Here is a 10,841-nt window from a genome sequence, read left to right on the forward strand (position 1 = left end):
TTTCTTTTGGCACTCTTAAAAGTTTTTACTTGAAGCTGCAAAAAAAGGAGCAACAGTAACACCTGCCATAAAAACCATGTTTTGACAAAGGTAAAGGTCACACTGCATTGATAAAATACTTGGATTTGGATCTGGATTTGGATCTGGATTTGTTAGGTGCCGGTGGTAAAGAAAAACACAAACTTAGTAGCTGTTGGTATTTAGTCACTTGTAAAGTCACTTAAAGAATGAGAGGGAAAGGTCACACTGAGCATAGGCTTAAGTTTTCTAAATGGATTCACACAGAAATAAACACTTAAGGAATTTTATAAACTGCCACTGCCTTTTGCAAGTCTGGCTTGGTTATTCCTCCTGTCCAGCCCAGAAACCCTGGGCTCTATGCCTTAGCAGCTGACCCAGGACATGTGCTGGTACCATCCTAGAGGCTGAAGCAGACACTCCTCCACTCCTGTTTTTAAGACCAGAGTTGCCAACACCCCTGGTGTGACCAGTTCCTAGTGCCAAGTCCCCTCACACAGGTCTGAGCTACAGCTTGCCACACACTCATTTAGTTGGTCCAGAGAGCTGTGGCTGCTCCAGCTACTGTTGCTGAGGCCGCACTTGCTTCAGCTCCTGTCCCCAGTCTACACCCCAATGTGACTGTAATTGGGCCAAATTCACTCATCCCAGTCTCACCAGCTGCTGGCACCTCAAACTTACAGCACTCATGTATGTGGGATAATGAGATTTCATGGAAGGATAGTTAAGGAAGCATTTAATATGAAGATAGGACAGATGCTGATCAGCCTTGGTTTTCATGAAGGCTGTCCTTTTCCATCTATTCCCCTCATCATTCCTCCCCAGCTGTCTTCCTTAACAAGTTTTGCATAGCTCCACAGACCTAGTTCAAATCCTTATGTTCCTTGTTTCCCTCTTTGTAATAGTTACAAACTCCAATCTGACCCTCTCCAAAGCTGTGAATGTTCTTTATTAATGGCTTGTCAAACAGTGACTGCAGACATTTGGTCTTTTGCATGATCTCTGCTCCCCATTGTCCCTGAGTCCTGGGTGGTTTTATTTCTGGCTTCCCGTCTGCATTGGAAAGCTCCCTGACTGGATAACCTTATTAAAGGCAACACTTTCACCTTTCACGTGCTCTTACATAACTCATTTTTATTTAGTGGGAGAAACAGCTTAGGAAGTGATGATGCTGCACTAAGTAACTGCTTTCCTAGATACAGAGTTTTTCCCTCAACGAAAAGCTTTACAGATATCAGATGACAGGGAAAAAAAAAAAAAAACAGTTGTCTGTGAAAAGAAATGTGGCCTATATTATCTGCTCCATTCCCCACAAACTTCTGTGCTTGCTGCTGCCTCAGGGTACAGCAGACAGTAGCTGTGACTCAGCTGAGGACGTAGCTGTTGCCACAGCTGCTCAGTGCTCTGTTTCTCAAGGCAGTAACCCACTGCAGCACCCTGGTTTTGTCCTTTCTACACTGTTAGTTCCTCCTTGCTTTTCTTGTGGCTAGGGCCCAGGACACACAAAAGGGCAGAGGGCAGGACCTCTCTACTTTGCACCCCTACAGATGTTCCAGGATCCTCAACAGCCTTCAAACCCTTCCTGACTATGCTGTTGAGCAGCCTTAATTGGCACAAACTGAAACCCACGAGGATCCATCTGAACATCAGGAAACACTTTTTTACCATTAGGGTGCCTGGAGGGAGTTACCCAGAGGCTACAGAGTCTCCATGCTTGGAGATACTCAAAAGCCATCTGAATATGGTCCTGAGCAATTGGCTCTAGAAGGCCCTGGTTGAGCAGGTAAATTGGGCCAGATGACTTCCAGAGCTCCCTTCCAACCTCAGCCATTCTGTGATTCTGGATATAAAAGACCCTGAGTGTTATCTATGCCAGTGGATGAAGGTTCACGAAGGTACGAAGACTGCAAGGAGGGCTGTTTATTTGTGGTGAGGTAATAATGGGTATGCTTGAAGAAAAAAACCAGCAATGATGAGTATGCTTGAAGAAAAATTACATTAAATGTGGGGACAGCATAACAGTAATTCATATGAGGAATCGTCTTCCAAGGCCTGCTAGAGAACTTCCTCTCTCAGATGCTGACACTTCACAAAATTGTCCCTGAAACAGGTTGTGGAAATAATCCTCTTCAAAGTTGCAGGATGGTTCTCTTGTCTCTAATTTTGGTAGTTTGTCATTTCCATCCTTCTCTTCCTTAGTCTCTCTGCCATCAGTATCAGTTCTTTCTGTGGTTTAGAATGACACTGCCTGAGAGAGGAGGAGGAAACGTTACCTCCTGTTAATTTACTGAGCTGTCCCATTGCCAGGACAGCAGAGAGAGATTAAAGCAGGGAAGCAGACAGAACAGGAGGGGGCAGGGAGTCTCTGGTTACACTCTCCCTCTGTGTCTTTCCCTCACCAGTAACCTTCTCTCTTGGGGTGCTCTGAGGGACTTCAGCTGAAGCCTTGTGCCTGTTTCACTCCATGATTTTGCTGGCAGACAGGAGGACATTGCCCTGAACAAACCCTGCTCCACAGGACGTTGTCTCTGGGGATATGACTGGGGATGCCTCTCCAACGAAAGCGTTCCGATACCAGGAAACTCTGGTGAGTACGATACCTGCAGCAGCACAGAATGTTTCCTACGTGAGAGCTGGCTTCCCTCCTCTGCTTAAGGGGCTGAAAACTTTCTTTGCCTACCAATATCCTTCCCTGTTTGCATTAGACAAACTCCCTGAGACATGTGCCCGAGCACATGCTCCAATAGTGGCTTCCTTCAAGAGAGAATGTGGCCATGTTCTCCTTGAATTCCTAATCCTCATGGGTGACAAATTCACAACACCAGGCAGGTTAAAAAATGCTGGCATGAGTCAGAGCTGAGTCTGCAGAACTACACAGAAATGCAACTGCTGCTTGTGAATGGGTTTCTCTTATCAAGACAACCACAGATAAGGCACTGAAGCCATTCCCTGCCCTTTGTTACAGCTCCTACAAGAAGGATTCTTGTAGGATTCCACCATAGTGGTGGCTACAGGTGCTGTGAGAACATGGAGCATGTTGCTCTATGTCATCCTTTGGGAACATCCCAGTGGGGTCTTGCACTGCTTTGTTTTATAGGTATTTGGATGCAGACTGTTGAGCCTCTTTCTGCTTTAGCTACTTTAAAGAGTTAACTAGCAGAAATGAGATTCACTGCATGTCTGTGAGTCCTCACACTTTACTGGACAAGTGGAGGTAGCAGTTTGTCCTGTGCCTAAAAAGCTTCTTGCTTTGGTCCCTGAAGTGAGAATTAGCATCATACAGTCCAGATTGCCTAAGGAACACCATGTATGAAATCCCAGCTTTAAAAAGTAATAGCAGCCTTTTTGTGCCTGGGCATGCAAAGTTTTGGTAGCAGTGTTTAGAGAGAAGTAAGGCTCTGTTGGGGCTGAGGAAAAAAAATAAATCTCATCTTCTCTGAGCTGCTGCAAAGAAAGATGGAGACTTTTTTGAATGTTTCTTTCTGGCATTTCTTGACCACATCTGAGTAGGGTCTTGCACTTTGTTTTATAGGTATTTGGATGCAGGGTGTTGCCACACATTCTGGTTTTTGCTTCTAGAGCGCCTAGTTTAGTAAGGAGAAGGTATGGAGAAGGAAGGGATGTTATTTGGGAGCAGTAGGCTGAGGTGAAGAACTGGAGAGTGGCTCTTAGTCAAAAATATTCTGCTGCTGAATACTGCTCATGTGTATGACAGAGTACCTTAGACATGAATGAAGACTGTATGATCTTCAGTGTGACCATATAGCCCTTTATGACTGAAATCTTAATTTCAAATCCAGACTTACACAATGAAGGTAAATTTCTTAGTGATCCACAGTAGGCACATCACAAGCACACACCCTCAACTCAACAGTGGTTTATTAAGAATGCTATTTATCACATATCAAGTATTAACATTGCCAAAAGAGCCAATCAGTACAGTGGAAGGATTAGGATGTATTTCATCTCTCTTGGCCTGATTTTCTGCATTCAAATATAAAAAAGAAACATCCTCATGTCAGAAGTGAGTAGTGTCAACAGTAGAGCATCGAGGCAGAGCCTAATATAGGACATAAAGGGATTGCCATGACCTGTTTTATTGTTTGCACTATAAACAGACAAGTAGTGATTGCATAAAGTACTGAACTGTAAGGAAATACTACAAACCCAAACAAAAGCAGTGGTAAGGAAGAGAGCATGAACCAGCACAAGATGCAGAAGAAGTGAGTATGCTACTTGGATAAAATGGCTATATTTCTTCTGCAAGTATAACAAATTCATGGATCTCTACAATTTTCAGTTTTAGGTTCTTAGTGTAAAACTAGACTAGTCAGAGTAAACAGACTAATGAGAGTTTTCTTGAATGCTTGTGGGAAGACACAGCTAGGACCAGATTTCTTGAGTTCAAACAGCATGATTTGTATAACTGGAGCTAAGGCAAATCTTTGACAAAATATTTGTCCATTACTAAATAGCTGTTTGTGAGAGAAAGACATACAATGTATTGCATTATATTAATTTGTTCATAAATTTATCCCATATATTTGCCTCTGAGAGCTCTTCTAGGCTTCTGTACAGGACAGGATTGTGTAATAAATTATGTCTGATTCCTTGAGTACCTGCTTAGGTAAATCCCAAATGACTAGTTCTTTGTTGAATTCAAGTCATCCCCATCCCTGATAAGCTTTATGGCAAGGAGGCAGCAATGCTAGGACCTGTTTCATTAGAGATGATTCCAAAGTTAGGAATTCTTTGAGAATGACCATATATACTTGAGCCCTTAGGGATCATAGGCAGAGTAGCAGGTAGTTACTGGAGCAGCTATTTGCTGGATCTAATCCAGCATTAGTGCTAGGCATTAGTGCTAAGAAGGCACTGAATCACTAATCTCAATTGAAGATAAATTATTTCTCAGAACAAGCAAAATTAAGAACATTTATAAGGATTATGTAGCAAATTAAAAAAGGACTGTAATTCTGGATGTTGTTGCCTCAAGTGTTTTTGCCAGACGCTCTCAGGACTTGAGTATCTTAGCAATTTACACCTTAAAATGCTATCTTTAGGAGCAGGCTCCTCTCAAGTATCAGCATTACATCTGTTCACTCCATGTACTCAGTCATGTTGGTTTGTTCTTGTTTAGTGAGTGAACAGAAGCAGAGAGCACTTCTGAACTAATGCTGCACACATCAGTTTTCAGACAAAAAGCTACCACTGCTCTTTGGGCATGCTGCTTGGTCATAAAAGACAGACGGTAGGTCATTGCCTGGCTCCAAAGACTGTAGGAATGACTGCTATTTTCCTCTGATTTAGAAAATCTATTGCCGTGTCACAATCCATGGGCAAAGTCACTTATGAATCCAGTACATCTTGGGGTGAGGAGAGATGGTAGATGAGGTAGCTGCTGGTCAGCCTTCAAGGTCACAAACCATCTACATGAGAGTGCTGATGAGTCAACTGACCATTTCTTGGCCTTAAGTCCCTTCTATGACTGAAGTATCTGTGTTTGTTTATATACTGTGGCCACCTTATTAATTTTTTCTGCTCCTGGCTTTTTTTTTTTTTGCCATTTCCAATAATTTCTTTTAACTATTTGTTTTCCAGGTGTTCATGCCTCTTAGTCACTTACTCTTTTACCACTCCCTTGTTGCTCTCACATACCTTCTCCTCACTCTTGTGCTCTGCTGGTCCCCTCAATTTGTTTCTCTGCTCCTCTTGCTCTCAGTACACATGAGGCCAAGTGTTAGGTTTCACAGCTGTGTTTTTCTCTGTGCCTTCCTCACATCACTGCCATTGGATTCTGTTCTAAAAATATCCCATGTGACCCTTTCCCTGTGCTGTCCCAAGGCAGAGGGGGGATCCTCCCCAGCACCCCTCTCCTCTTTTTATTTTTGAAGGTGTTGTCAATCATACAGAAAAGTAATGTTAGAAGGCAGAAGAGACCTGGGAAACTGAGGTCATGAGAAAGATCCCTTGTGCAGATTTGTATTGCCAATTCCAAAGCTGGAGAGGACAAAAGATGTATATGAACATGGGGCCAAGTTGTATGTGGCAAGATGTAGGCTTCTGACAATGACAACAGAAAAGAAAAAAAAAAAAGGAATTCCTTCTTCAGTCCATCTCTGCATGGAAGAGATGTTTAGGGCTAACCTGCCTGCTTAAAAGATGGGGATGGGAATTTTTGCTATATTTTGCTGTGATTTTAAGCTCTGCTGTGAGAACTAGCAGCTTCTTGAGGAAATTTTCTCATTTCCAGTTTGTATTGCTAGTGGGTCTGGTCTCTATCGTTCTATTAATAATTGAAGTTTGCCTGCCAGTATTTTGGTTTTGTTGCCATCAAAGCAAAACCCCAAGAATCACAGAAGGATTCATAATGGAAGGGAACATTGGCAGTATCCAGTCCAGCCCCCTGCTTGGTAATGAATTTCCCTTATTTCAAGTCATGGCTGTTGCCTCTTGCATCTTCCTCATGCCTCTCAGAGGGGAGCCTGGTGCTGCCTTGTCTATACTCTCCCTCTGGGTGTATTTGCATTTGCTGTTTGCAAATCAGCCTCTTCCCTGGGGTGAATAAACCCTGTTCCTTCAGCTTGTCCAGTCAACCATCCAGGCAAGACTTCCTGAGGTGACACCCACAACTGCACACCCGTGCTGTATATTCCTGACTTAAACACCTTTCCCATAGAGAAAGTTCAGTTTAAAGTACCACATGCAACAGAAATGGTACCACAGGCTTTACTTTGCCTGAGTGTTGCCCACATTGTCCTGGTACTGGGTTATGGGAGCACCTACAGCCCCACAAGAGCAGGCTGCCTGCAGACACCACACCCTGGATTGCACCATCCTGGCAGGGAGGGCAAGGGGCCTTTTCTGCTACTTGCAGAAAAGCATTTTTTAAAACCCATTTCCAAAATCGTTCAGGTATTGGGCTCTGTTGTGAAGGTGTCCAGAATTACATTTCCATGAATTGTACAGGCCCAAAGAAATAAATTCCAAGGGCTGGCAGCATGCCAATCAGTCTAAACAGTGCCATTGATCTTGTGCTGTAGAAGGTAAAAAAACTTGTTCACGTGTAAAAGGCACATGGGGGTATCCCCCATTTGTGTGAAACCCAATAGGGTAGCTGCATGCTATAAGCTTTTTTAATATGGACAAAGAAAATACATGATTGCTTTGTCATCTGGGGTGTGCAGCTTTGGCAATATAGCAGATTAAATTATTTCAGACAAGTTTGGGGTAGAGGGTATATGTGTGGGAAGACCTTGTACAAGAATTCCTGACATTAGAAAAAGACAGACCTGTTGCTAGTATAATTCTCAACAATGGCAATAGAGGTGCAACTGGAGTACAGAGATTAGTGCCCCAGCTGTACAGCAGGTGGCATACAAAGTATGGTAGATGAGAAATAATTCATCAATACAGAAATGCACAACAAATAAAAATCCTCAGGCTAAAGTCAACTACTGTTGTGAATCTCCACATAATCACAGCAGAGAACCTGGGCATGCAGAAGAGAAGCTGGCAGTAAACATAACATAAAAATAAGTTATTTTGTCAGTGTTTACTTTAGCAAAGTAGCAGGGAGTTGTTGCTGTCAGTATTGATGGAAGAGCTTCCATGTACCTGTATGATAAAATGATCACTGTTAACTTGTTAATGCAGGGGCAGGACAGACACAAGTTGAATAATGCTGGACATTACCTTCTTGGAACTTGCTTATTTTAAGTGTTCATAATTACTATTAAGTGACACAGAGCTTCTTGGTGGAACCAGATTTCATTGCTGTTTCTTTGCATGAGAAGGCATATAATGTTTTTGTATTTGTTAATCACACAACTCTCAGTACTGAGCATAGAGGCAGCAAAGAGATCCTCCACACATTGTGACTGCAACAAACACTTTGGTCTTTGGACCTTGATAAGGACATAGTTGGAGTTAAAGGATTTGCTCATGTCTTTAAAACCCAGGCATTTATCTCTTCAACAAACTCCTGCCTCTTGGTGAAGAAATTGATTCTTACTCATTCTTCAGGGAACCAAGTGGCTGTTGGGATTGCTAGTCATCCACTTCCATGACACATTTGTAAAAGGTCATGGATCAGGAATGTTTGCCCATCATCTATCAGCACTGAGAGTGGATTCTAGAAGAACATAAAAATACAAAGCACCTTCATCTACTCCATGGTGCTGTTGTGAGTGTGAGTGGCACCTACACTTTTTAAAAGGAAGTCAAATGCCTGTAGCTCTAAAAACTCTGACAAATTACATGTGGTATGTTGTTTTCTGATTTGGTGCTGTGAGGAAACATTACTTTGTGCACCCCCAAGTTTGTTTCAGATGGAAGTTTGTCCAATTAGTCTTACCTGTGCATAGTCTGGCATACACATCCTTTGATTACATGTAAACTATTATTATGACTATAGATATCTATATCCTGAGACTTGGAGTTTCCCACATCTCTACTGGGACACTGAAGAGAAGAGTATTTGCCTGAAGACCAGTCACAGAGGCTGACAAAGTATTGAACTTTGAGGAGGAACACACTGCTTTTAACAGCTACAGAAAAATAACTATCCGTTTTTGAGTGTGTGGTGAGCCACAGTCCTGCAAACAGATTTCAGAATTAGATGATGCTTTCTTCAGACCATTGGAAAAGGTCATGTTCATAGTCCCTGGAAGCAAACCTGCTGCAGCAGTAAGAGCAGGGCACAAGCAATCCAGGAGGCTTCTGGAGTGCATTGCCAGTAAGTTCATAACAAGATAATCAAAGAGACAGCAAGAGGAGGTGCTCTGCTGGACCTGATCCTTACAAAAGAGGAAAGACAGGTTAGGGATGTGAACATCCAGGACAGCTTCTGGATCTGGGAAGGGAGGAGGACTCAAAATAATGTCTCAATCCTTGAGTTCAGGACAGAAGTCTTTCACCCTTCAGGGATCTTCTTGGAAGAATCCCATGGGAAATGGCCCTGAAGGGAAGAGGGGTATGAGAGAGCTGGTTGTTGTACAGGGATCATCTCCTCCAAACTCAGGAATGATCCATCCTTATGAGCAGGAAATCAAGCAAAGGCAGCTGGAGGCCTGCATGAATTAGGAAGGAGATCCTGACAAATGTCAGACAAGTGACCTGGGAGGAATCTAGGGACACCAGCCATGTGTTAAAGGATGAGGTTAAGAAAACCAAAGCTCATCTGCAGTTTAACCTGGTGAGGAACATGAAGGGCAACAAGAAAGGCTTCTACAGGTATATCAGCAGCAAAATTAAGGCAATGGAAAATGTGGGCCCTCTTCTAAAGAATCAAGGTAAATTGATTCTAAAGAAGATGATGAAGAGTAAGGACCTTCACTGGAGGAGGATGAGGTCAGAGAACATTTAAACAAACTGGGAATGCACAAATCCATGGAACCTGATGGGATGCACCCACCAGCATGAGAGAGTTGGTCAATCTCGTTGCAAGGCCACTCTCTATTTAATCTTTCAGAGGTCATAGGGATTCAGAGTGGTAACTGAGGACAGGAAGAAAATAAATGTCACTTCTATCTTCAAAAGGAGCAAGAAGTCCAGCAAACTGCAGGCTGACCCACTTCAGCTCAATCCCTATAAAGGCGATAGAGCAACTCTTCTTGGGAACCATTTCCAAACACATGGAGGACAGAAACATGATTGGGAGTGGCCAGCATGGAATTGTGAAGGGAAAATCACATTTAACCAACATACAGTTCAGTGATCAGATGAGACAACCTGGTGAATGAAGGAAGAGAAGTGGATTATATTTATCTTTACTTTAGCAAAGCTTTTGTCTCCCACCACATCCTCACAGTAAGCTGATTAAGTACAGGGTGGACAAGTGGACCTTGCAGTGGATTGAAAATTGGCTGAACTGCAGGGCTCCAAAGGTTGTGATCAGCAGCACATCCTTCTGCTTAGCTGTGGTGAGGCTAAACCTGGAGTCCTGTGCCCAGGTCTGAGCTCCCCAGTTCATAAAACCCATGGAGTTACTGGAGATGGTTCTGCAAAAGGCCACAGTGATGATGAAAGGACAGGAACATCTCACATCTGAGGAAAGGCTGAAAGAGCTGGGGTTGTTCAGCAAAGGCTCAGGTGAGGTCTTATTATCTGACAGTAGGCTGAAGATGGTGGAGCCATTCTCTTCTCAGCAGAGACCAGTCACGGGACAAGACAGAATGGGCACAAATTTAAACAGAGGAATTTCTGTCTGAACATAAAGAAAGAGGCTTTTGTATGACTGAGCACTGCCACAGGTTTGCCTGGAATGATTGTTGCATTCTTGAAGGCATCCAAAAGCTGTCTGGACACAGCCCAAGGCAACTTTTGCCTGCTGACGCAGCTTGAACATGGTATTGGACAAGACAGCAGGTGCCCCATCCAAAGCTCAAAAACTCTCTAATTCTGTGATTAACTTAAGTACTCAGAGGAACAGCAGTGCAAATTACCTACTGGTCTACAAGATTATTGTCTTCTAAATATGACACAGAATGTATTTTTAATTCTTTGTCTGTAATGAACTCTCTTATCTACCCTTGTTGTTAAATGACTCATGCAAAACTGTCATTTACTTCTATTACAGAAAAGCAAATAAATACTGTTTGCCTGGATCTAAATTCCAAGGAGTTTGACTTCAATAGAGCAAGACCCTACTTCCTGAGATACAGCCAAATTAACCTTCTCAGCCAAACTAACCTTCTCACACTGCTCAATATTTTCCAGACCTCATTGTCCTTTCCAGCTTGGGAGGTTCTAGTCCATTTAACTGTTCCTCATACAGCAGCTATTCCATAATTTGACCACCCACTAAAAGTCTCCCAGTTCTA

Source organism: Geospiza fortis, unplaced genomic scaffold (genome assembly GCF_000277835.1).
Source record: "Geospiza fortis unplaced genomic scaffold, GeoFor_1.0 scaffold1047, whole genome shotgun sequence".
Classification (NCBI taxonomy): Eukaryota; Metazoa; Chordata; class Aves; order Passeriformes; family Thraupidae; genus Geospiza; species Geospiza fortis.